Genomic DNA, 21,344 nt, shown 5'->3' on the forward strand with positions numbered 1-21,344 from the left:
GGGGATGAGTATTAAAAAATAGAAATAGGCTGGGCACGGTGGCTCACGCCTGTAATCCCAGCACTTTGGGAGGCTGAGGCAGGCGGATCACGAGGTCAGGAGATCGAGACCATCCTGGCTAACACGGTGAAACCCCATCTCTACTAAAAATGCAAAAAATTAGCCGGGCGTGGCAGCGGGCACCTGTAGTCCCAGCTACTTGGGAGGCTGAGGCAGGAGAATGGTGTGAACCCAGGAGGCGGAGCTTGCAGTGAGCTGAGATCGTGCCACTGCACTCCAGACTGGGCACTCAAGACTCCATCTCAAAAAAAAAAAAAAATTAGAAATAATGAATAAGACCTACTATTTGATAGCACAAATAGCACAACAAGGTGACGATAGTCAATAATAACTGTACATTTTAAAATAAAGATTGTAATTGGATTGTTTCAAACTCAATGGATAAATCCACCCTTGAGGGGATGGCTACCCCATTCTTCATGATGTACTTATTTCACATTGCATGCCTGCGTCAAAACATCTCATGTACCCCATAAATATGTACACCTCCTATGTACCCGCAAACATTTCTAAAAAAGACAATTTAAAATTTTGAAAATAGAAATACAACATTGAAAGCTATAATTTGATCTAAAATGTTCTATGTATTCTTTTCCTGAAGAAAGTTTTACACTTTCAACTTCAAAATACCTTTGTTAATGAAAAGTGCTTTCAATATCAATAAATTAAATATCACTGTTGAAGAAGGTTAGCAAAATGACACTCATAGGATTAATTTAGGAACTTTCCTAAAGAAAATCCTGTGTTTTAAATTTAATTATAAAGAACTTTCTTTTTGATCAAGCCAGTGCATGACCATTTGAGTGATGATGGCAATTTTCTCAGCTCTTGATATCAACACTAATTTATCCATACAATAAATTGTTATTGCATATCTGCTTTGTGATAAGCACTGAATATTTTAAAAAAGAGCTAATGTCCATTTCAAAAGCAGTGATTGCTTTTTCTTTTTTTTTTTTTTTTTTTTTTTTTTTGAGACGGAGTCTCGCTCTGTCGCCCGGGCTGGAGTGCAGTGGCCGGATCTCAGCTCACTGCAAGCTCCGCCTCCCGGGTTTATGCCATTCTCCTGCCTCAGCCTCCCAAGTGGCTGGGACTACAGGCGCCCGCCACCTCGCCCGGCTAGTTTTTTGTATTTTTAGTAGAGACGGGGTTTCACGGTATTAGCCAGGATGGTCTCGATCTCCTGACCTCGTGATCCGCCCGTCTCGGCCTCCCAAAGTGCTGGGATTACAGGCTTGAGCCACCGCGCCCGGCCCAGTGATTTCTTTTTCTTTGGAGAAAACAAATATTAGATCTTACAGCATTTGATATATATATTTTTTGGTCTGGGCAGTACATCCTCAGACACTCTTTTAAACTGTAAGTTTAAAAACTCTTGTATGCATTTGCAAAGATAAACTCTCATCATCCACATTCCAATACCTGGACTTGGTAAACAACAAAGTAAATTAAATGAGGTTCTTATGAGTCAGTATTCAATGTTGCTGAATCCTCAGCTCATTCAATGCCTTCTTAAATGACCAATACAAATTAAAAGTCATGAAAGATTTTCTAATTAACATGACGTTCCCAGAGAGGCCCAGAGCATTCTGAGGACATTCATTTTGTGTTGATCCGTCACTGAATATTGCTTTGGCTGTGCCAAAGGAAGGCCTTGGAAGAGCCCACATCAGAAGCGAAGGGTGGAAAGTGCGATAAGGAAGATTCTGTCAACTGAGGACTTCCCTGGGGTCTTCAGGAAGCACTGGCTGGCAGCAAGGGGCGTGGACCCTCGATTGCTGCTGCAGAACAGGGCAATGGGTGATGATATTTATCCTGGGCATACTCCCTGGCTTTCCTCACCAGACAACTACCCCTAAATAGTGCTTTGGCTTTTAATTTACCACAAGAAAGATAAACCCTGCTAAAGGGCTGTCAAGCGCGTAGACTTTGGAGTCTTTACTCTAATTCCAGCTGGAATGTTTACGGTGTGATCTTGGCCAACTTCCTTTACCTTTCTGAGTTTCAATTTTTGCACCTGAAAAATGGCAACAGTGACAACTCACATTATAGGTTTGTGTAAACTGCTTAACTTGATTACTATGATCTGCCTTTCTCTCTCTCTTAGCTACTAAGGTTGACCTTATCGCTGCACAACCCCCTGCATGGTCGTCCAAGGCCTAGAGATTGAAATATGCTTCAAGGTCTAAAGTTAAGGCTCATAAACGGTAGGGCACCAAGCTGTATAACAAGTTAGTAGAGATTTATCTGTTCTTGGTTCTTTACGGCACTATCTCAAGTAGATATATATTTTTTTCAAAGTAATTTTATTATGAAATCCAAGCATCCAGAAAAGTTGCAAGTACTATACAAAGAGCTTTTTTTTTTTTTTTTTTTTAACTGAATGATTTGAGGGCAAGTGGTCGCTGGGATTCCCATCATCCCCCAGTACTTCAGTATTTATAATGATATAAATACTGAAGGGCCTTCTTCTGTGTTATCTCAGTATAATCATTAACACTGATGTATGGCTACCATCCGATCCTCAGACCCCCTTTGTGTTTCACCAGTAATGTCCTTTACAGCCAAAACATCCAATCTAGGATGCCACTTTGCATTTAGTTGTTGTTTCTCTAATCTCCTTCACTCTAGAGTAGTTAACACCCCAACTTTTTGTCACACATTTTGTAGCATGCTCATTTGTTTGTTTTTGTCTGATAATTCCTCATAATGGGCAGAGGTGATGCATTTTTGGCAGGCAATTACAGAAATACTGCTGAGGTCTCACTGCCTTCTGTGAGGTGGCCTGTGATGTCAGCTTGTCCCATTACAGGTGATGTTAAGTTGGGTCACTGGGTTAAGTTCATCCAGCTTCTTCACAGTCATGTATTCTTGTTCTAAGTCGTATATTGTGGAAACGTATGTGGAAATTGTATGATTATCTAGTTTCTCATCAAGCTTATACGCACTCACCCACCAGATTTAGCGCCTATTGATGTTTCTTGGCTGAATTTATTGTTACCATGATGTTTGGCATTTTCACTTATACATTTATTATTAACGTTATATTGTAAGGAAAACTTCCTTTTCTCTCTACTTGTATTTGTTTTTGTGTTTACATTTGTATGAACTCATGGTTCCCCGTTTTATTCAAAGGCTTGTAATCCTTTACTGTCATTATTTGATATTCAAATTATTCCAGATTTAGCCGGCAGAAGCCTTTTCAAATCTCTTTATTATGCCCTTTTGTCAAGTCTCCATCACTCTTGAGCATTTTCTTACATTCTGTAATTAACTGTTCCAGCTTCATCTTCCTTTTTCTGCCCTAGCCATAGAATCAACTATTTCTCCCAAAAGCCCTGGTTCTTTTTCCTTTTTTTGAGATGGAGTCTCACTCTGTCGTCCAGTCTGGAGTGCAGTGGTGCGATCTCAGCTCACTGCAACCTCCGCCTCCCAGGTTCAAGTGATTCTCCTGTCTCAGCCTCCTGAGTAGCTGGGATTATGGGCACTCGCCATCATGCCAGGCTAATTTTTATATTTTTGTAGAGACAGGGTTTCACCATATTGGCCAGGCTGGTGTTGAACTCCTGACCTCAGGTGATCCGCACGTCTTGGCCTCACAAAGTGCTGGGATTACAGGCGTGAGCCATTGAACCCGGCCTCTGGTTCTTTTTAGTGGAGAAAGGTATTTAGAAACCAAGATGGGTTGCTGGATGTGCTCATTGCTATTGGAATTTCTTTTAAAAGACAGTTTCTGAATGGTAAAATTATAAGTGATTTTTGATTTATTTTTGGTTTCTGGTATTTTATTTTATTTTATTTTATTTTACCAATACCTTTAATTTGTGTCTCTGATTTAAAATAATCTTTTTGGCTGGGTGTGGTGGCTCACACCTGTAATCCTAGCACTTTGGAAGGCTGAGGTGAGCAGATCATTTGAGGTCAGGAGTTTGAACCCTGTCTCTACTAAAAATACAAAAATCAGCCAGGCATGGTGGCATACACCTGTAGTCCCAGCTACTCTGGTGGCAGAGGCAGGAAAATTGCTTGAACCCAGTGGGTGGAGGTTGTAGTGAGCCGAGATGGTGCCCCTGCACTCCTGCCTGGGTGACAAAGCGAGACTCCATTTCAATAAATAAATAAATAAATAAAATCATCTTTTTATCTTGCTTTTGTTCCTGCAGCTAAATTAGAAATTTGAAGTGTTTTCCTTAAAAAATGCAATGGCATTGTTTTTCTTATAAATTACAACTCTGATTTTCTCTTCAATGAAATCCATGTGTTCAATATGCTTGTTCACAGTTTGCCCCCTACCAAATGATGGCTTAATCCAAATATCTGGGCATGATACTGAGCTGAGTCTTCTGCAGAAAGTATGATCCACTCCCTGAGACCCCTGTCAAGGGAAGCTCACACATCCTGAGCTCCCTGTCTGGTGTGAGGGGAGGACAGCTGATAACCACCTGGCTATGCAGTGTTCCCAGGCATCACCGGTCCCCAGCCATGGCCTCTGCCTGCCACTGCCACAAATACAGCAAGAATGCCATCCCTTCAGACTCAGCTTTAATCCTCAGAGTTTCATCTAGTCCTTTATGGGCAGATGTTATCCAAACCCTAAATTTCCACAGGCCCTCTTGATTTTTTCATGGTGATCTAGATCAGACATTGAGCCCATGCATACTACACCCCTGTACTGACTTTCTGATTTTCAAAGCAATTCTACAATGTCTGCAACCCACTCAAAGTTTTTTTTTGTTTGTTTTTTTGTTTTTTTGTTTTTTGTTTTTTTTTTTACCATCTGGAGCCCTTCCAGAGTTGCTTCTTTGAGGTCACAATAAGACTGTTTTTCTTTCTGTTGGCTTTGATCTCTTGATGGCCAGAGTCTCTGGGTATCACTATTGGTAATGTCAACAACAACAACTTCTCTGGTGATTACATCAACACCAAATTCAATCTTCGTATCAACTTGTACACAGTTCTGTGGCAACCAGGATTTCTCCAGTATTTTAAAAATAACCTGTGCGGCATGACTCATGCTAGCCACTTCACTTTGGCCTTTACCAAGTCCAGCATAGCAAAATTTCATAGCAATTCACTATTTCTCATTACTGGCAGCATCCTTGAAAACATCTCCATGTTAGGTGAGTAAAACTCACATCTGTCGATGACACCAGGATTTCTTTTAAGAAAACAACCAGTTGCCATTCTGCAAACCCCTTTAACTGGAATAATTTCACACTGGGGCACAATGAAAGCCATATCCCCACATTTTGTGCTGAAAGCAGTTTTGATACCTGCTTCCTGTAATGGCTGAAAAATACTATACAACTGATGATTTTATTTGTGATTGCAGCTTTTCCTTCCAGGCGATTCTTTCTAGCTGCATTTCCTGCTATAATATGGTCCTTGGACTACAAGAGGGCTTTCCATGAACTACCGAACAATTCATAGACTTTTTTTTTCTCATGTATTTTTTTTTTTTTAAACCAGTGTTCAGTACCTTAGCTGTTGCCGTTAGCCTGAGTGGGTTGGGGGTGGCAACCTATTTTATTTTTTATACTTTTTGTATTTCCTAAAATTTCTGTCCTGAACATCTATCAGTTCTATGGTGGTATATTTTATACCGTAAAACAAACTCACATCAAACCCTAACTCCTCTTCCCCAAATCAAAGCATCATCTTGTATTGTTTCATTTAGCTCAGAGGAAATTGACATAGATAGCTGTCGTTTCCCTCACTTCCAGTAACCAGCATATCAGAGAGCCTAACTGAGTTTGCCTTCAACTAAGTATAATAAATCCTCCACCCTTTAACGTCTCTCCTTTATCTGGTTTCCAACCTTGTCCAACCCTCTCTCACCCCAGGGACCTTGTTGCACTCTTCTAAGAAAGGTTTTTTTTTTTAAATGTTGTAATGCTTTATACACGTAATGTAATACATAAACAAATTCAAGCTAGGTGTCATAATCATAAGCCTAGTATTTGTAAACTCACAACTCATCTTAAGTGACAGGATGTTACCAGTACACTTGGAGCTATCAGGTTGAACCATGTGAAATGCCATTTTTTAAGATTAAAAAATTTTTGAATAGAGGCGGTTTCATATGATTTCATCTCACACTTGTGTGTTTTCCCCATCTTGTTATCCTGCCTTTTCCCCAGCAATAGCTCTCCTCCAACCTGAAATTAAGTGATCATTTCCCTGATACTTAAATATTTTAAACACATATTTATATGTTGTATATCACTTAAAAATGTTATTTAACTTTGTTTTTGAGGTTCATATATGCTTTCTTGCTTTTTACAAATTCAGCATTCGTTTTATGGCTCGTCTGTGTTGCTGGGCATAGATCTGTGGTTCATTCCTACTGCTCTGCAGTGCTGTCCATGCTCCATCCCAGGAAGAGAGAACAATTTGCTGGTTTCCGACATGAATAATCTTGCTGTGAATATATTTGTACATTTCTCCAGAGGCCTATGTACAAAAGTTTCTTAGGTAGTGGTTTTGAAACATTTTTGACTGTGACTAATAAGAAATACATTTATATTGAGACTCATCGCACACAAATATACATATATTAGGATGTTTATATCTAAAGCAATTTTCTTGAAATGATACTTTTCTTCTTCAGTATGATGTGTTCTGATATTTTCTATTCTTTTCCAGTCTGGTTTATTTTAGAGAAACATTTTGGTTATAACCCCCTACATTTTAAAAAAATTTATGGAGCATTATTTTATAGTATGTGGTTATCAAATTTTGTTTATTCTAATAATGTACATTCTTTAAGATGTACAGGATTCTATATGTGTATATATGTACACACATATTTACACACATCAATGTATATATATACGTATATATATGCAACATATATACCCACATGTATACGTGTGTGTATATATACACATATATACCCACATGTGTATGTGTGTGTGTATATTTTTTTGAGACAGGGTCTCGTTCTGTTGCCCAGGCTGAAGTGCAGTGGTACAGTCACGGCTCACTGCAGCCTTGACCTCCTGGGCTCAATCTGTTTTCCCACCTCAGCTTCCTAAGTAGCTGGGACTACAGATACATGCCACCTTGCCCAGCTAATTTTTGTATTTTTTAGTAACACCAGGTTTCACTATGCTGAGGCTGGTCCCGAATTCCTGGGGTCAAGCGATCCTCCCTCCTTCGCCTTCCAAAGTGCTGGGATTACAGGCGAGAGCCACTGTACCTGGCTGGATTCTATATATTTTTATGAGTTCAAACTTGTTAGTAGCTATTTGAATAACTGCTTATATTCACCATTTTACAGTTGTTTAGATTGTTTCATGCATTGATAATTGAGAGAATTGTATTAACATTTCCCACTGCAATTACAGACGTGCTGTTTCTTCCTATAGTTCTATCAAGTTTTGCTTTATATGTTTTTAGCTTATTTCATTAGATGAAAATAAGTTATACATTATTTTGCTTTCTGGTGAATTGATTCTTTTATTCTTTTTTCATTACTATCTTTAATAATGCTTCAAGACTTGACTCTTCTATTTGATGTGATAACCAGCCTTTTATTGATTATTTGCCTGGTTTATATTTTCCAACCTTTTCCTTTCAATCTTCCAGCCACTCTTTTGTTTTAGGTATGTTGCTTGTAAAAGTATTTTATTACTTTTAAAAATATTTGATCTGGTTTTTTTGAAGAGCAAGGTGAGTCACTTTATAGTAATTGTTATTACTGATGTTTTTAGATTTATTTCAATTATCTAACTGTTAATTTTTTTCTTGCTCCTTTTATCCTTCTTTTGTCTTGCTTTCTTTGAAAGGGGAGTAGGTTGAGTTTGGTATATTTTTAATTTTGTCTTATTCCATACTTTCCCTGTATAATAATTTGGAAGTTATTGATCTATTTTCCTCTTTGAGCAACTACCTTTGAAATGTCACTGTGACGATTTAACAGAATCTAAAGTTGATAAATATCTTAATTATCTCTTTATTTGTACATGAACCTTAGAGCATAAAACTATCTATAGGCCAGGCACAGTGGCTCATGCCTGTAATCCCAGCACTTTGGGAGGCCGAGGCAGGTGGATTACTTGAGGTCAGGAGGTTGAGACCAGCCTGGCCAACATGGTGAAACCCTGTGTCTACTAAAAATACAAAAATTAGCCGGGCATGGTGGCACGTGCCTGTAATCCCAGCTACTCCGGAGGGTGAAGCACAAGAATCCCTTGATCCTGAGAGGCGGAGGTTGCAGTGAGCTGAGATCGTGGCACTGCACTCCAAAGCGAGGCTCTGTCTCAAAACAAAGCAAAACAAAACAGAACAAACAAAAAAATCCTCCTATCATCTCCTCCCCACTTATTCACATGCCATTGATGTCTAGTACTCTAGCTCTCTTCTTTCTTTTTTTAAAATCCCACAGGAGACATTTTTGTTTAACACTGCTAATATTTGTTTTTATTTACAAATGTTCTTTTGGTCATAATTCCTTTAAATATCCCAGGCTTTCATTCTAGATACTTTTTCTGGACTTCCTACTGAAACACATACATATTTTAGAATTTCCTTTAATGAAAGGCATCTTTTAGAATATTTTAGATCAGAAGATGTCTAAAAGTAACTCCATTTTTATTCAAACGAACATGTATTTATGCTGCCTTTCTTTTTGAAAGATACTTTTTATGAAAGATACTTTTGATAGCTTTACAATTCTAAGTTGGCAATAATTTTGTCGTCAGATGTGACTTCGTTGTCTTCTGGTTTCCATGCTCACTGTTGAGAAGCCTCTGTCAGGATAATGATTGCTTGTTTGTAGCTGCTCTATTTTTCTCTTTGCCTGCTTTCAAGATCTTCTCTTTGACTTGGGATTCTACAACCATATTGCAAAATCTGTCTGTATATATATTGCTTTTTATTTATTTTGTTGGGTATTTGTTATGTTTCCTGCATCTGTGCACCCATGAAATCAACTAACTCTGGAAATTCCTAAAAATCACCTCTTTTCTTGTCTCTCTAGTCTCTCCTTCTGGGACATTGATAGATATAACTTAAATATTTTATTCTATCCTCTGTGTCTTTATTCTCTTTTATATTTCCTGTCTCCTTATCCCTGTATTAGACTTTGTTCAATTTCTTTAAGCCCATCTTTCAGTTCACCAATTCTCTCAATCTCTACTTAATCCATGAGTTAGCTTATCATTAAAATTTTAATAATAATTACATTTTTATTTCTTAATGTTTCATTTGATCATTTTCAAATATGTCTTGTAATTTTTTACAGTATTTTACTCCATAATTTTTTTTGTGTGTGTGTTTGAGATGGAGTCTCACTCTGTTACTCAGGCTGGAGTGCAGTGTCTCAGTGTCTGCATCTCGGCTCACTGCAACCTCTGCCTCCCAGGTTTGAGTGATTCTCCTGCCTCAGTCTCCCAAATAGCTGGGATTACAGGTGTGTGCCACCACGCCCAGCTAACATTTGTATTTTTAGTAGAGACGAGGTTTCACCATGTTGGCCAGGCTGGTCTCAACCTCCTGACCTCAGGTGATCCAACCGCCTTGGCCTCCCAAAGTGCTGGGATTACAGGCATGAGCCACTGCGCCCAGCCTCCATAATGATTTTTAAGATCTGCCTTTTATTTCTTCAAATATTTCACACACTGTTACTTTATATACTATTTTATAATTACAGTTTCTTGAGTGTTTTCGTGTCTGCTGGTATTCCCTAATGCTAGCTTGTTTGTCTGGATGTTGATAACTATAGATTGTGAGCTCATGTTTTTTTTAACTTAATCTGAGAAAATCCTTGGGATTAAAATAGGTTACTTTGCAATATAGAGCATTTTTGTTGCTTCTGCTGGGAGCTTAAGGATACTACCAGACTACAACCACACTGCTTCTTTAGGAGCTTGAGTTCAGATATCCAGTCCTGCAGTGGGTCCAAAGTTTGACTTCGTCTTTGCAGTGCAGTTCTAAGAATTTGCCTTCAGAGTTTGTTTTTATACACCTGCTCTATTCAGGTTTCAGCTCAACCTTTCTCCTCACTCCTCCTTGAAAATTTCCCTTGCTTTCCTGGGATCCTACCATGTATATTGTAGTGAGGGAGCCCTTCAGGGTACCTCAAGCCCTGTAATGTCAGAAGACCTTGATACCTCTCATAAGTATCTACATGTGGTTGTGGATACACAACAGCCAAAGGGACTTTTTAACAAGACGTAAATCAGATTACATTCCTCCCTGGTTGCAGACTCTCAAATGCACCTCTCAGCACACTGAGAACAAAACCCAAACACCTTATCTTGGCATCTCAGGCCTGCGGAATCTGGTTCGTGCCTGTTTCTTGGACTCTGTTTCCTACCGCTGCACGCATGGTCCAGAAGGACATTTTCTAGATTCTTTCCACAGACAGCCATTCCCATCGCACAGTTATAGACCCTCTGTTTGAAATTCTGCCTGTTTCCCTGAAGCATCCATTCTCTCTTTGGCCAGCCTTGGCATGCCGGGATCCTCGTCAGTAGGATCTCAGCAGTAGCCATGCTCCAGCCTGGTTTCTCAGCGCCATTCCAGCTAACGCAGCCACCCTCATCGCCAGTCACTCTGGATTACCTGTTTCCTTCCACCTAACGCAGCCACCCTCATCACCAGTCACTCTGGATTACCTGTTTCCTTCAAAGCATTTATCACCATTTAAAATGATCGTAATTGTTTTTGCATTCCCTCTGTTTATTTTTGCCTCTTTTCTAGGATATAATTCCAGGAGCACAAATTCTGTTGAATCCCAGTGCTAAGAAGTTCTGGCAGATAGTAGTCACTCATTAGATATTTATTGAGTAAATAAAAGAAAGTTACAACTCAGAAGTACTGTATTAGAATCCTTGCAAAGTACATGGTTTCTCCTAAGAAAATATATGAAATATACAAGAAGAGAGATGGCTGAGGAAAACCAGGGCATGGGGAAGGCCTGGGCCTTTGCGTGGAGGGTTTTTAGTTAGTAATGGAACCCCATTATCTTGTTCATGAACTCAGCAGCCCTGGATTCAAAACATCTGGGCAAGGTCAACTTTTGACTTTGTCTCTTAACCCAGAGTTTATCCATTTATCCACTGAACAAAGTTGAACGTGCTCCCATTCTACCTCTTTTTTCTCATGAAACTTGCAAGACTTTGGACACACACACACACACACAGTTTTTTTTTTTTTAAAGAAACACTTCAAAAATAATCTGTCTCATTGACCTTTCATACGTGTTTTTACTAATTCTGCCTTTTATTTCTTCAAATATTTCACACATTGTTACTTTGTATTCTGTTTCAGAATCACAGTTTCTTGAGTGTTTTGTTTTAGTTTCTGCTGGCATTCCCTAACATTAGCTTATTTGTCTGGATGTTGATAACTGTAGAATGTGAGCTGATATTTTACTACTGGTCCCATAGTCAAAATCACTCTCTCAGGATCTAATTCAGAAAATACTGATGCATACTGTATGCCCAGGAAATTAAAAATTAATAACACTTTTTGGTGTAAAGCAGGAATAAGTTCAACTGTTATTTTTTGTTCAACGTCAACTCTTTGAGTGGCGATGTTTAACTCTGAATCTTGCTGTGCACAGTATGCAGAAACAGCAGTCTAATCTCCTTTTGATTAATGAGAAAACATTTTTCTTTCTCTCTGGTTGTTTTCCTCTCAGTAATGCATACACTGAAAACTGAGAACACATATATACATGTTGCAAAAATTAAGAGTTTGGAAATGTCATTGTTTTGGCAGATGTGTTTAGTCTTTTAAGCATGGCCAAAATGGCCCCTTGATAACTTCATTTTAACTTTATGAGTGTTAATTATTACTGAAAGCTGGGGTTTTGCCAGGTCCTTCAGCTATGCGGGGCCAGAACTGGCCATGGGCTTTTTAGGATGTCTCTGATTTCAGTGAAAGCTCCAGGCAACATTTCTCTTTTTTTTCCCCCAAACTTTTCTTAATTAAGTTTTTTTTTTAAGCCTTACTGCATTCTTTATGCCAACCAACTGCATCTTATATTGTAAATTGGTTTTGACTCTGAGGCTTGCATTTTCACTCAAGCCTGACCCTAGGGGTTTTGCAAACCTGGCTTTCCAACCTTTCTCATGTCTCTGTGCACATGATTCGGGCTGAACATACATGTATAGCCTTTATAAATTGTTTGCTTTTGGTGGAAATCAGTTTCAAGAAGCAAACTTTTAAAACGATTTTCTGAAGCCTAATTCTCTTATATTTGCTGCCTTTACCTAACTCATTGCCTTTTAAGTAGTGTACAGTATAGGCTCCAAAAGCAAGATCAGCGGTTGTCATTAGTCATCATGGTAGGAGAGGTAGCAGTAGCAATATTATCTTTTCCAAGTGAAGAAATTTGATCCATTGCCATCTTGCAATTTAAATTGTTCTCTTGGACAGATTTTGAGGAAGTCATACAAAGGAGTAGACGGTATTTGATTTATTATTGAATAGGAAAATAAGATTCTGACATCCTTCCGTTCGTGAATACGAGTCTCATCATATACCTGTGAACAAGCTATAAAGGTTTTCTATAATAAGGGATTTGTCTGGTGTTTGTTCTGAGTTCCTGGCACAGGGCTTCTGAAGCCCTTGGATTTTTCTGAGTGGTGGAACTGTCTTTGTTATTCATGAGCCTCTTGGCTCACTCTTGAGTTTATGCTAATGAGGTGACGCCCAGTGAGCCCTTAGACAGCTTCAGGAGTGGGGGCTGGACACAAGAAAGACGATCCATGAGATACTAGGATTGGGACTTTGACCCAGCCCAAGCTCCAGAGAAGGGAGGGGAGGCTGGAGACTGAGTTCAACTCGGTGGTCAATCATACCTACATAATGAACCCGTCAAAACTCCACACACTGAGCATCAGGAGTGATTTGGTTGATGAACACATGGGTTTGCCGGGAGGGAGGTGCACCTTATTTTCACAGGAAGCGCAAGGAAGCTCTGTGTTGGGGATCCTCCCAGGCCTTCCCTCTGTGTCTCTTCATCTGGGTGGCCCTGAGCTGTTCTCTTTATTGTAAAGCTATAATCAAAAGTGTAGCACTTTCTTGAGTTCTATGCATTGTTATAGCCAATGATCAAACATGACAGGATTGTGGAAGTCCTTGAATTACTAGCCAGTTGGTCAAAAGTGTGAGTGGCCTGGGACACGCTGAACTTGTGGCTGCTGTCTGGAGGGGGCTGTCTATGTGAATATTCATACACATACACTCGGGACTGACTGTGCTCTTCACCCGTGAGGTTCGTGCTAACTCCAGGTGGTTAGTGGCAGAATTGAACTGCAATATACCAATTGCTGTCAGAATTAAAGGTAAAATAAACATCTTTGAAACTGGCTAAAAGACAGACCTCGTATATACATCTGGGTAAAGCACAGAAAGTCATTCTGAATGAGAAAGGGTGATTGGCCAGGCTGAACACAATTTCTTTAGGCTTACCTACTGAGCATAGAGAAAACACCTTCTTGAAAAGCTGTTGAGTACTATGCTTAGAACCTGAGTGATGGGTCATTCATACCCCAAACCTCAGCATCACCTAATCTACCCAGGTTACGAACCCTCACAGGTACCCCCTGAATCTAATATAAAATTTGAAAAAGAAAGAAACAAATATATATACACACACAAAGAACTCTTAAAACTCAGCAGTAAGAAAACAAGCTGATTAAAAAGTGGTCCAAAGACCTTAACAAACACACCGAAGAAGATATATGGATGGGAAAAAAATGTATGAAAAAAACACTGTGTATCGCATGTCACCAGAGAGTGCAAATTAAAACAGCAATGAGACACTACTACACATCTTTTAGAATGACCAAATCTGTAACACTGACAACACCAAACGCTGGTGAGGATATGGGACAACAGGAACGTTGCTGGTGGGAATGCAGAATGGTACAGCCACTTTGAAGGACAACTTGGTGGTTTCTTACGAAACTAAGAACCTTCTACCATAGGATCCAGCAATCATGCTCCTTACTGTTTACCCAAAGGAGTTGAAAACATGTTCATCCACATACACACAAAAACCTGCACACAGATAGCAGCTTTACAGCAGTTTAGTACATACCTGCCAAAACTTAGAAGCAACAAAGATGTCCTTCAGTAGGTAAACGGATAGATAAACCATGAGACATCCAAAGAAATGAGCTCGCAATCTGTGAAAAAATATGGAGGAACTTTAAATGCACATTACTAAATAAAAGGAACTAATCTGAAAAAGTCTGCACATTGTATGATTCTAACTATAAGATATTCTTATAGTGGTTGCAAGATCTGTGGTTGGTTGCAAGGGGTTGGGGATAGGGAGATAAATAGCACAGAGGAGTTTTAAGGCAGTGAGGATACCCTGTGTGATACTATAATGATGGATATGTGTCATTATACATTTGTTTAAACTCAGGATTTAAAACACTAAGAGTGAACCCCAGTGTAAACTGTGAATTTCAGGTGACGATGATGTGTCGGTATAAGTTCATCAGTTGTAACCAGGGTATCCCTCTGGTGGGGGATGTTGATAATGAGGGAGGTTATGCATGTGTGGAGGTAGGAAGTATATGGGAAACCTTATGCCTGCCTCTGAATTTTGCTGTGACCCTAAACATACTTTAAAAAATAAAGTTGTGGCCAGGTGTGGTGGCTCAGGCCTGTAATCCCAGCACTTTGGGAAGCTGAGGCTGACAGATTGCTTGAGCCCAGGAGTTTGCAACCAGCTTGGGCAATATGGTAAAACTCCATCTCTACAAAAAATACAAAAGTTAGCTGGGCATGGTGGTGCATACCTGTGATCCCAGCTACTTGGGAGGCTGTGGTGGGAGAATTGTTTGAGCCCATGAGGTTGAGGCTGTAGTGAGCTGTGATCATGCCATTGCACTTCAGCCTGGGTAACAGAGTGAGACTCTTGAAAGCAAGCAAGCAAGCAAACAAGCAAGAAAAAAAGAAAGAAAGAAAAAGAAAGACAGGATAGAAGATAGAGAGAAGAAGGAAGGAAGGAGAGAGGGGGAGAGAGAGAAAGAAAAGACAGGAAGGAACGAAGGAAGGAAAGGAAGAAGGAAGGGAGGAAGAATAAAAGAGAGAGGCTGTTTTCCTGGGATACTCTGGGAACAAGCAGCGGCACTTGGGAACCAGGTCATGAGCTGCAGCAAAGAGTTGGGAGACTGTTCTTCCCGCATTGTATTCCATGCTTATTTGTAATACATAAAAATAAAATAAAATAAATAAAAATAAATGTACTTACATTGGAATACACATTTGCGCTGGCTTCTTGGAATTCGGAAACTCAGCCAGCCTCAAGAGGCATAATAATAGTATCATCACGGCGAGTCCCATAGGCAGTGATGGATGAGCGTCCTTCAGTGTCTTCAGGACTGTGGGTGTATTGATTGATAGGTCGAGTAAAGCTGCAGCGGGGAGCAGGTGAAGCTGAGTGGGGATGGAGGTTGATGCCCTGGATGGGTAAGCAAGGCACGTTTTGGGGAAGCCCTGAAAGAGTTGGCTGAGGGGAGATTATATGCGAGTGCCAAGAGAGGACCTGGCCTTGGCTGTCCATGTGGGGTCATGTGTGTGTAGATGCCCATGAGGCTGGTAGCATTTGGGTATAATGGGGTTTTCTGGATGCATGACATGGGGCTAGCATCCATTGAGACCATCACTAGAAGAGGTTTATAAACAACACATTTTAAATTGTAGGCATGGTTAGGTGTACTGTCCACCAGGCAACAGAAGACTCTGTGGGTTAGAGCAAAGGAAAGGCCTGTGGACAGATGCACAGGGAAAACGAAATGCTGGAGAAAGTGACCTGACTTGTTTCAGGCCAGTGCTCCCACCGAGAGCTAGAAAACATGGACAAAACTGTAGGAAGGAACCAGAAAGCTAGCAAAAGAGCAAGGACTTGGGGTCACAGAGCCCAGACAGAAGGTAAGCCAGGACCTGGAAACTCAGCTTTGGGTGTCGTTTTTCCACAGAGACATCTGGTGATTTTCCAGCGGAAGCCGAGGGGCTGAGAGGTGGAGAGTAACCGAACGGTCATGTCTAAGACAGCCGTCTGCTGTGAAAGGGTCTACTGGACATGCTGTGCAGGGGGAAGCACTGGCCGCCATAAGGCGTTGAGCACTTGAATTGGGGCTGGTGCAATCAAAGGATTAAACGTTTGATTCAATTTAATTTTAAATACCCTATAGTTAGTCTCAATAGCCTCATGTGGCTGGCAGATATTCTACTGCTTAGCACAGGTCTGGAGCCTCCCTTGGGTCCCGAGAAGGGCAGGGCAGCCACCTGGGAAGTGCGTGGGCTTTGCAGATGACCAAGGCTCGGTTCGAATCTTGCCTTGCTCCATAGTAACCGTGCAAACTTGGTGAATAATCCCTCCCTCTGTGTTCAGTTTCTTCATCTATAAAAAGAGAATAAATAAAGTAAAGCCTACCCCATAAAAAGGTTTCACATACTAGTGTCTGTACACAGCAGGCATTCAATAAAGATTAGATGGAATCGTCTATAGATTCTGGGTTCCAAAATGCCGACATCATTTTTGAAAGCCGAGCTTTATTGTCTTCAAAAACAAATGTCAATATTCATGTTGCTGAACTTACATATTTTTTTTATTTTTTCTCAAAATCCCAGTGGCATGTTCTACTTGGGAAATAAAAATACATTTCACAATGTAGACACTCTAGAGAAATTATTTTCGTAAGAAGCTACCAAAGGTTAATGACATTACCCTATATATCTCAACTTTACAATCAGATTAATTTATTTGGGACACACACAAAGGACTTGTTTTCCTACCAACTCGTTCTCATTTTTAATAATAAAAATGTTAAAGTGCAGTCATTTGCACAAAGAAATAGCCTGTTAGGGTACACACAGTCTTAGGAAGCCACCTTCAGAGAGTGTATTGATGCTAGAGGGAGCAACATGTTTACCATTCTTGGGCAGGAAAAGATGGGGCTTGTCAGGACCTTTTCTATCCACACATCAGGAGTCAGCTGATGGCTGTGATTTAGACTTGACGCCATCAGAGACAAGCAAAAATAATGTACAACTGCTTTTGACTACAAGAAAAAAATATCCCGTTGTATTATGGACTTCCGCAATACTGCGGCAAAGCAAAGAGTATTTACTCACGCGTCGAGACTCCTCAAGTAAATTGCCACCTACCCTGATAACGTTCCCTGCACCAAACCAACATTATAAATGACGTACCTTTTCTTTTAAGAAGGGAAAGAAATGCTGAGGGAAGACATGGAAAAGGATAAAGGTGAGGTTACTATGCCCCACCCAGCCATTGCACCATCAGGATATTAATAGTCGTTGTGAACTCCACTGTAGCCTGGCCACCGTCCTTGGGTGATGTCTGCATTTATTTTCCCTTGAGCTTCAGAGAACTGGGGTCTCAGAGCTACTAGCAGCAGAATTTGGAGCCAAATCCAGGTCCTCTATCTCCAATGTCTACTATTTTCTCTGCTAACTGACTCCCTTACTGTCTTAGTCCATTAAGGCTGCTATAAAAAATATATCATAGATCAGGTGGCTGGTAAACAATAGAAATTTGTTTCTCCCTGTTCTGGTGGCTGGGAGTCCACGATCAGGGTGGCAACGTGGTTGGGTTCTGGTGAGGGTCGCCTGGGGAGGATTGCAGACTGCACAGTTCTTGCTGTGACCTCATATAGGGGAAGGGCAAGGGTCTCTCTGTTGCTTCTCAGTCCCATTCATTAGGGTTCTACTCTCATGGCCTCATCACCTCCCAAAGGCCCCACTTCTTATACCATCACCGTGGAGCCTAGGATTTCAACATACATTTTGAGGAAACACACACATTCAGATCATAACATTTCTCAGTGGGTCTTACTAAAAACCAAAATTCTACACCTTGAACCACCTTTATCCCAAGAAAACAGAGTGTACAAGCTTGAGAATAAGTTTGTGCCAAGATATGTTTGTATTCCCCCATGAAAAAAAATCATAAAAATAAAAAAAAAATCATTCTAATAAAAATTGGATGTAGACTTTGGGTGGTAATAACGTATCAATGTAGGTTTATCGATTGGAACAGATGCACAACTGTGAGGGGGGTGGATATGGGTAGTTGGGGAAGCTATGCTTGTGCAGGAACAGGAGGTGTACAGGAAACCTCTGTGCCTTCTGACCAATTTTTCTGTGAACCTAAAACTGCTGTAAAAAATGTCTGTTTGAGAAGATAGAGTGCAGTAGTTACTGTGCTCTGAGCACTGTCCGATAGAATTTCATAAAGGAGCTCACTGATCCTTACCAGAACCGTATGAGGGAAGTTCAAGTAGCATCCCATTTCACAGATGAGGAAAGCAAGCCCAGGCAGGGTCACTGACTTACTCAGAGTTCCACAGCGAGTGGTAAAGGAGCTGGAACTCAGACCTCACGCTCTGTCCCAGGTCTGCACTTCCTTTAGAAAAAGATGAGGAACTGCGAGACTCAGGTGCACACCTCTAGATCTGGTTGTCTTCGGAGGGTTGTTTCTTTTGATGGTCCTCAAGGATCTCATCAAAGCATCATTCAGCAATTTATTTGGGGTATTTCTCAAAAGAGTATTCCATAAAAAGAGAAGACTGTCTAGGTTAGAGCTGGAAAAGACCAAGAGCACATCTCGGTGCCCATGGCCTTGCAACTGGACTCTAGGGGTACAGGAGCGGCCCATGAGTTTCATGGATATGAACTTTGTCCTCCTAAGATGACCTGCAACACCAACCAGCACCTTCCTTTTCTTCTGCTGGAGCCCCTTGCTTGTTGTTCCCTGTGGACACTGCTTGATGATTGCACTTGGCTCTGGGGGTTGGCTGCTGAAAGCTGACTCAAGCTGCTGCCTGCCTTCCAACAAGCTGCAGAACTCTGCAGGTGCATTTTTGGAACTAATCTTGCCCCGATGTCCCTCCTATTTATTCTCCCTTCCCGGTTTTCCTTAAAAAACAAAACAAAACACCTTAATAGTGTTCGTATTTTTGTAAGCTGCCTTTATTTGCCTAGGCCTGGTTACAGATATTTGAACAATCTTCTTTTTCTGTTTTACGTAGGCATGGACACCTGATTTTTGTTGCCTTTTTTCTCATTCTAGGTTATTTCTACCTGGGACATGAAATGAATGGAATGCTTGAGAAACTGTTGCCACACCATTCTGCTAGGTACAAATCAAAAAGAAAACACATCTACTCTTGGTGTAATTTCTAGCTCTGCCTCAAGAATCTTCTAGTAGCTGCTTTTTCACCTGGCTTAATGGTCAGGTCACACCCCTGAGTATGTCAGTCAAACGTTCCTGTCACTTTTCAGCTTTGCTGTAGTTGTAGCAGAGATTCAATGAAACCTGCGAAGCCTAAAATATTTACAATAATGGCCCTTTACAGAAAAATATTTGCTGGCTTGTGCTATAGATGATATTCTCTGTTCAAAATGTAAAATAGTTATAATTAGTAATAATGTTTTGCCTTCAAAAACAATCCTAGATACTTTGGGTTCAAAAAATAGCCTTTAGAATGAGATCATGTCCTTTGCAGGGACGTGGTTAAAGTTGGAAGCCATTATCCCTAGCAAATTAACACAGGAACAGAAAACCAAATACCATGTGTTCTCACTTACAAGTGGGGAAGCTAAATGCTGAGAACACATGGACACATGGTGAGGAACAAAACACCCTGGGGCCTGTCGGAGGGCAGGGGGTTGGGAGATGGAGAGCATCAGGAAGAATAGCTGGTGGATGCTGGGCTTGATACTGGGGGGACGGGATGATCTGTGCAGCAAACCACCATGGCACACGTTTATCTGTGTAACAAACCTGTGCATCCTGCCTATGTACCCCTGAACTTGGAAAAGTTAGAAAAAAAATGCCTTTATAAAAATCATAAAATATATAGAATTGAATGACAAGAACACTACATATACAAACATGTAAAAACACAGCCTATAGAAAATTATAGCATTAAATAAATATATAAGAAAAGAAAAAAGATTAAAAATGAGTAAGTGTTCAACTCAGTAAGTTATTTTTGGAAAAAAGAGTTAAACCAAAATCAAGTAAGGAAATAAGAAATAAATGAGGAGATATTGACAAATTAGACAACTAAAAATATCTGTGAGAATTAACAAAAGCAGAAGCTAATTTTGGGAAAAAAGTAAAGTCTAAAATCTCTGGAAGATTTGATTAGAGAAAAAAGAGAAAACGTTAAAGAAGGAAAGAAAACAAAGAAGGAAGAAAAAAGAGACTTCAACCCAGCTGTCCCAAAGATTAAAACTCATAACCAACACATTGGACAACTTTACTCCAATAGATCTGAAAACCCAGATAAAATGGTTGTTTTTCTAGAAAAGGGTGCCCTGTCAAAACTGACTCAAGTACAGATTTAAAACCTGAGTAGACATTTAACCATATAACCATAGCCATAAAAGTTATAGGTTTAAAAATGACCATAAGAGAAATTAAATCAGTAGTCAAAAATCAATAAACAGAAAAGTACCAAGCTTAGATGATTTTATAAGTGAAATTTACCAAATTTCCCAGGAAAAGATAACTTCTCAAGACTGTTCCACAGAACAGCATGAGAGAACCAGACAAAACAAGGGGAGAGAAGAAAATCTCACTTGTGAACATAGACACACACATCCTTTAAAAATTTACAAATGAAATGCTTCTGTGCATATCATACATCAGCACACCTCACTTGAGGATTGCGAGATTATTAAACTTAGGAAATATATTAATGTAATTCACTGAGTTACAGGTTAAAGAAGAAAAGCATGCTATCCTCGAAAGGCGCAGGGAAAAAAGCATTTGATGACATTCTGCATTTACTCACTATGAAATACATTAGAAAGCTGGGTGTGGTGGCTCACACCTGTAATCCCAGAATTTTGGGAGTCTGAGGAGGGTGGATCACCTGAGGTCAAGAGTTAGAGACCAGCCTGGCCAACATGGCAAAACTCTGTCTCTACTAAAATACAAAAATTAGCCATGCATGGCATTGCACACCTGTAATCCCAGCTCCTTGGGAGGTTGAGTCACAAGAATCACTTGAACCCGGGAGGCGGAAGTTGCAGTAAGCTGAGATCACGCCACTGCACTCCAGCCTGGGTGACAGAATAAGACTGTCTAAAAACAACAACAACAACGACAAAACAACACACACACACACACACACACACAAAGAAAGAAACAAACCCCAGAAATACATCAGCAAACTAATATAATATTAGAATGGGACTCCCATGCCAGGTGAATACTGTCTACTAGAAACCTACAGCAATTATTAACATTTAACAGGCAAAGATTAGAAACA

At 40.2% G+C, this 21,344-nt stretch overlaps 1 pseudogene; it reads right to left on the reverse strand.

Annotated features, from left to right (window-relative positions):
* Nucleotides 1-4,195: 4,195 nt before the first annotated feature.
* LOC100998357 lies at nucleotides 4,196-16,148 on the reverse strand (annotated as a pseudogene).
* Nucleotides 16,149-21,344: the final 5,196 nt, after the last annotated feature.

This window comes from Papio anubis, chromosome 13 (assembly GCF_008728515.1).
Source record: "Papio anubis isolate 15944 chromosome 13, Panubis1.0, whole genome shotgun sequence".
NCBI lineage: Eukaryota > Metazoa > Chordata > Mammalia > Primates > Cercopithecidae > Papio > Papio anubis.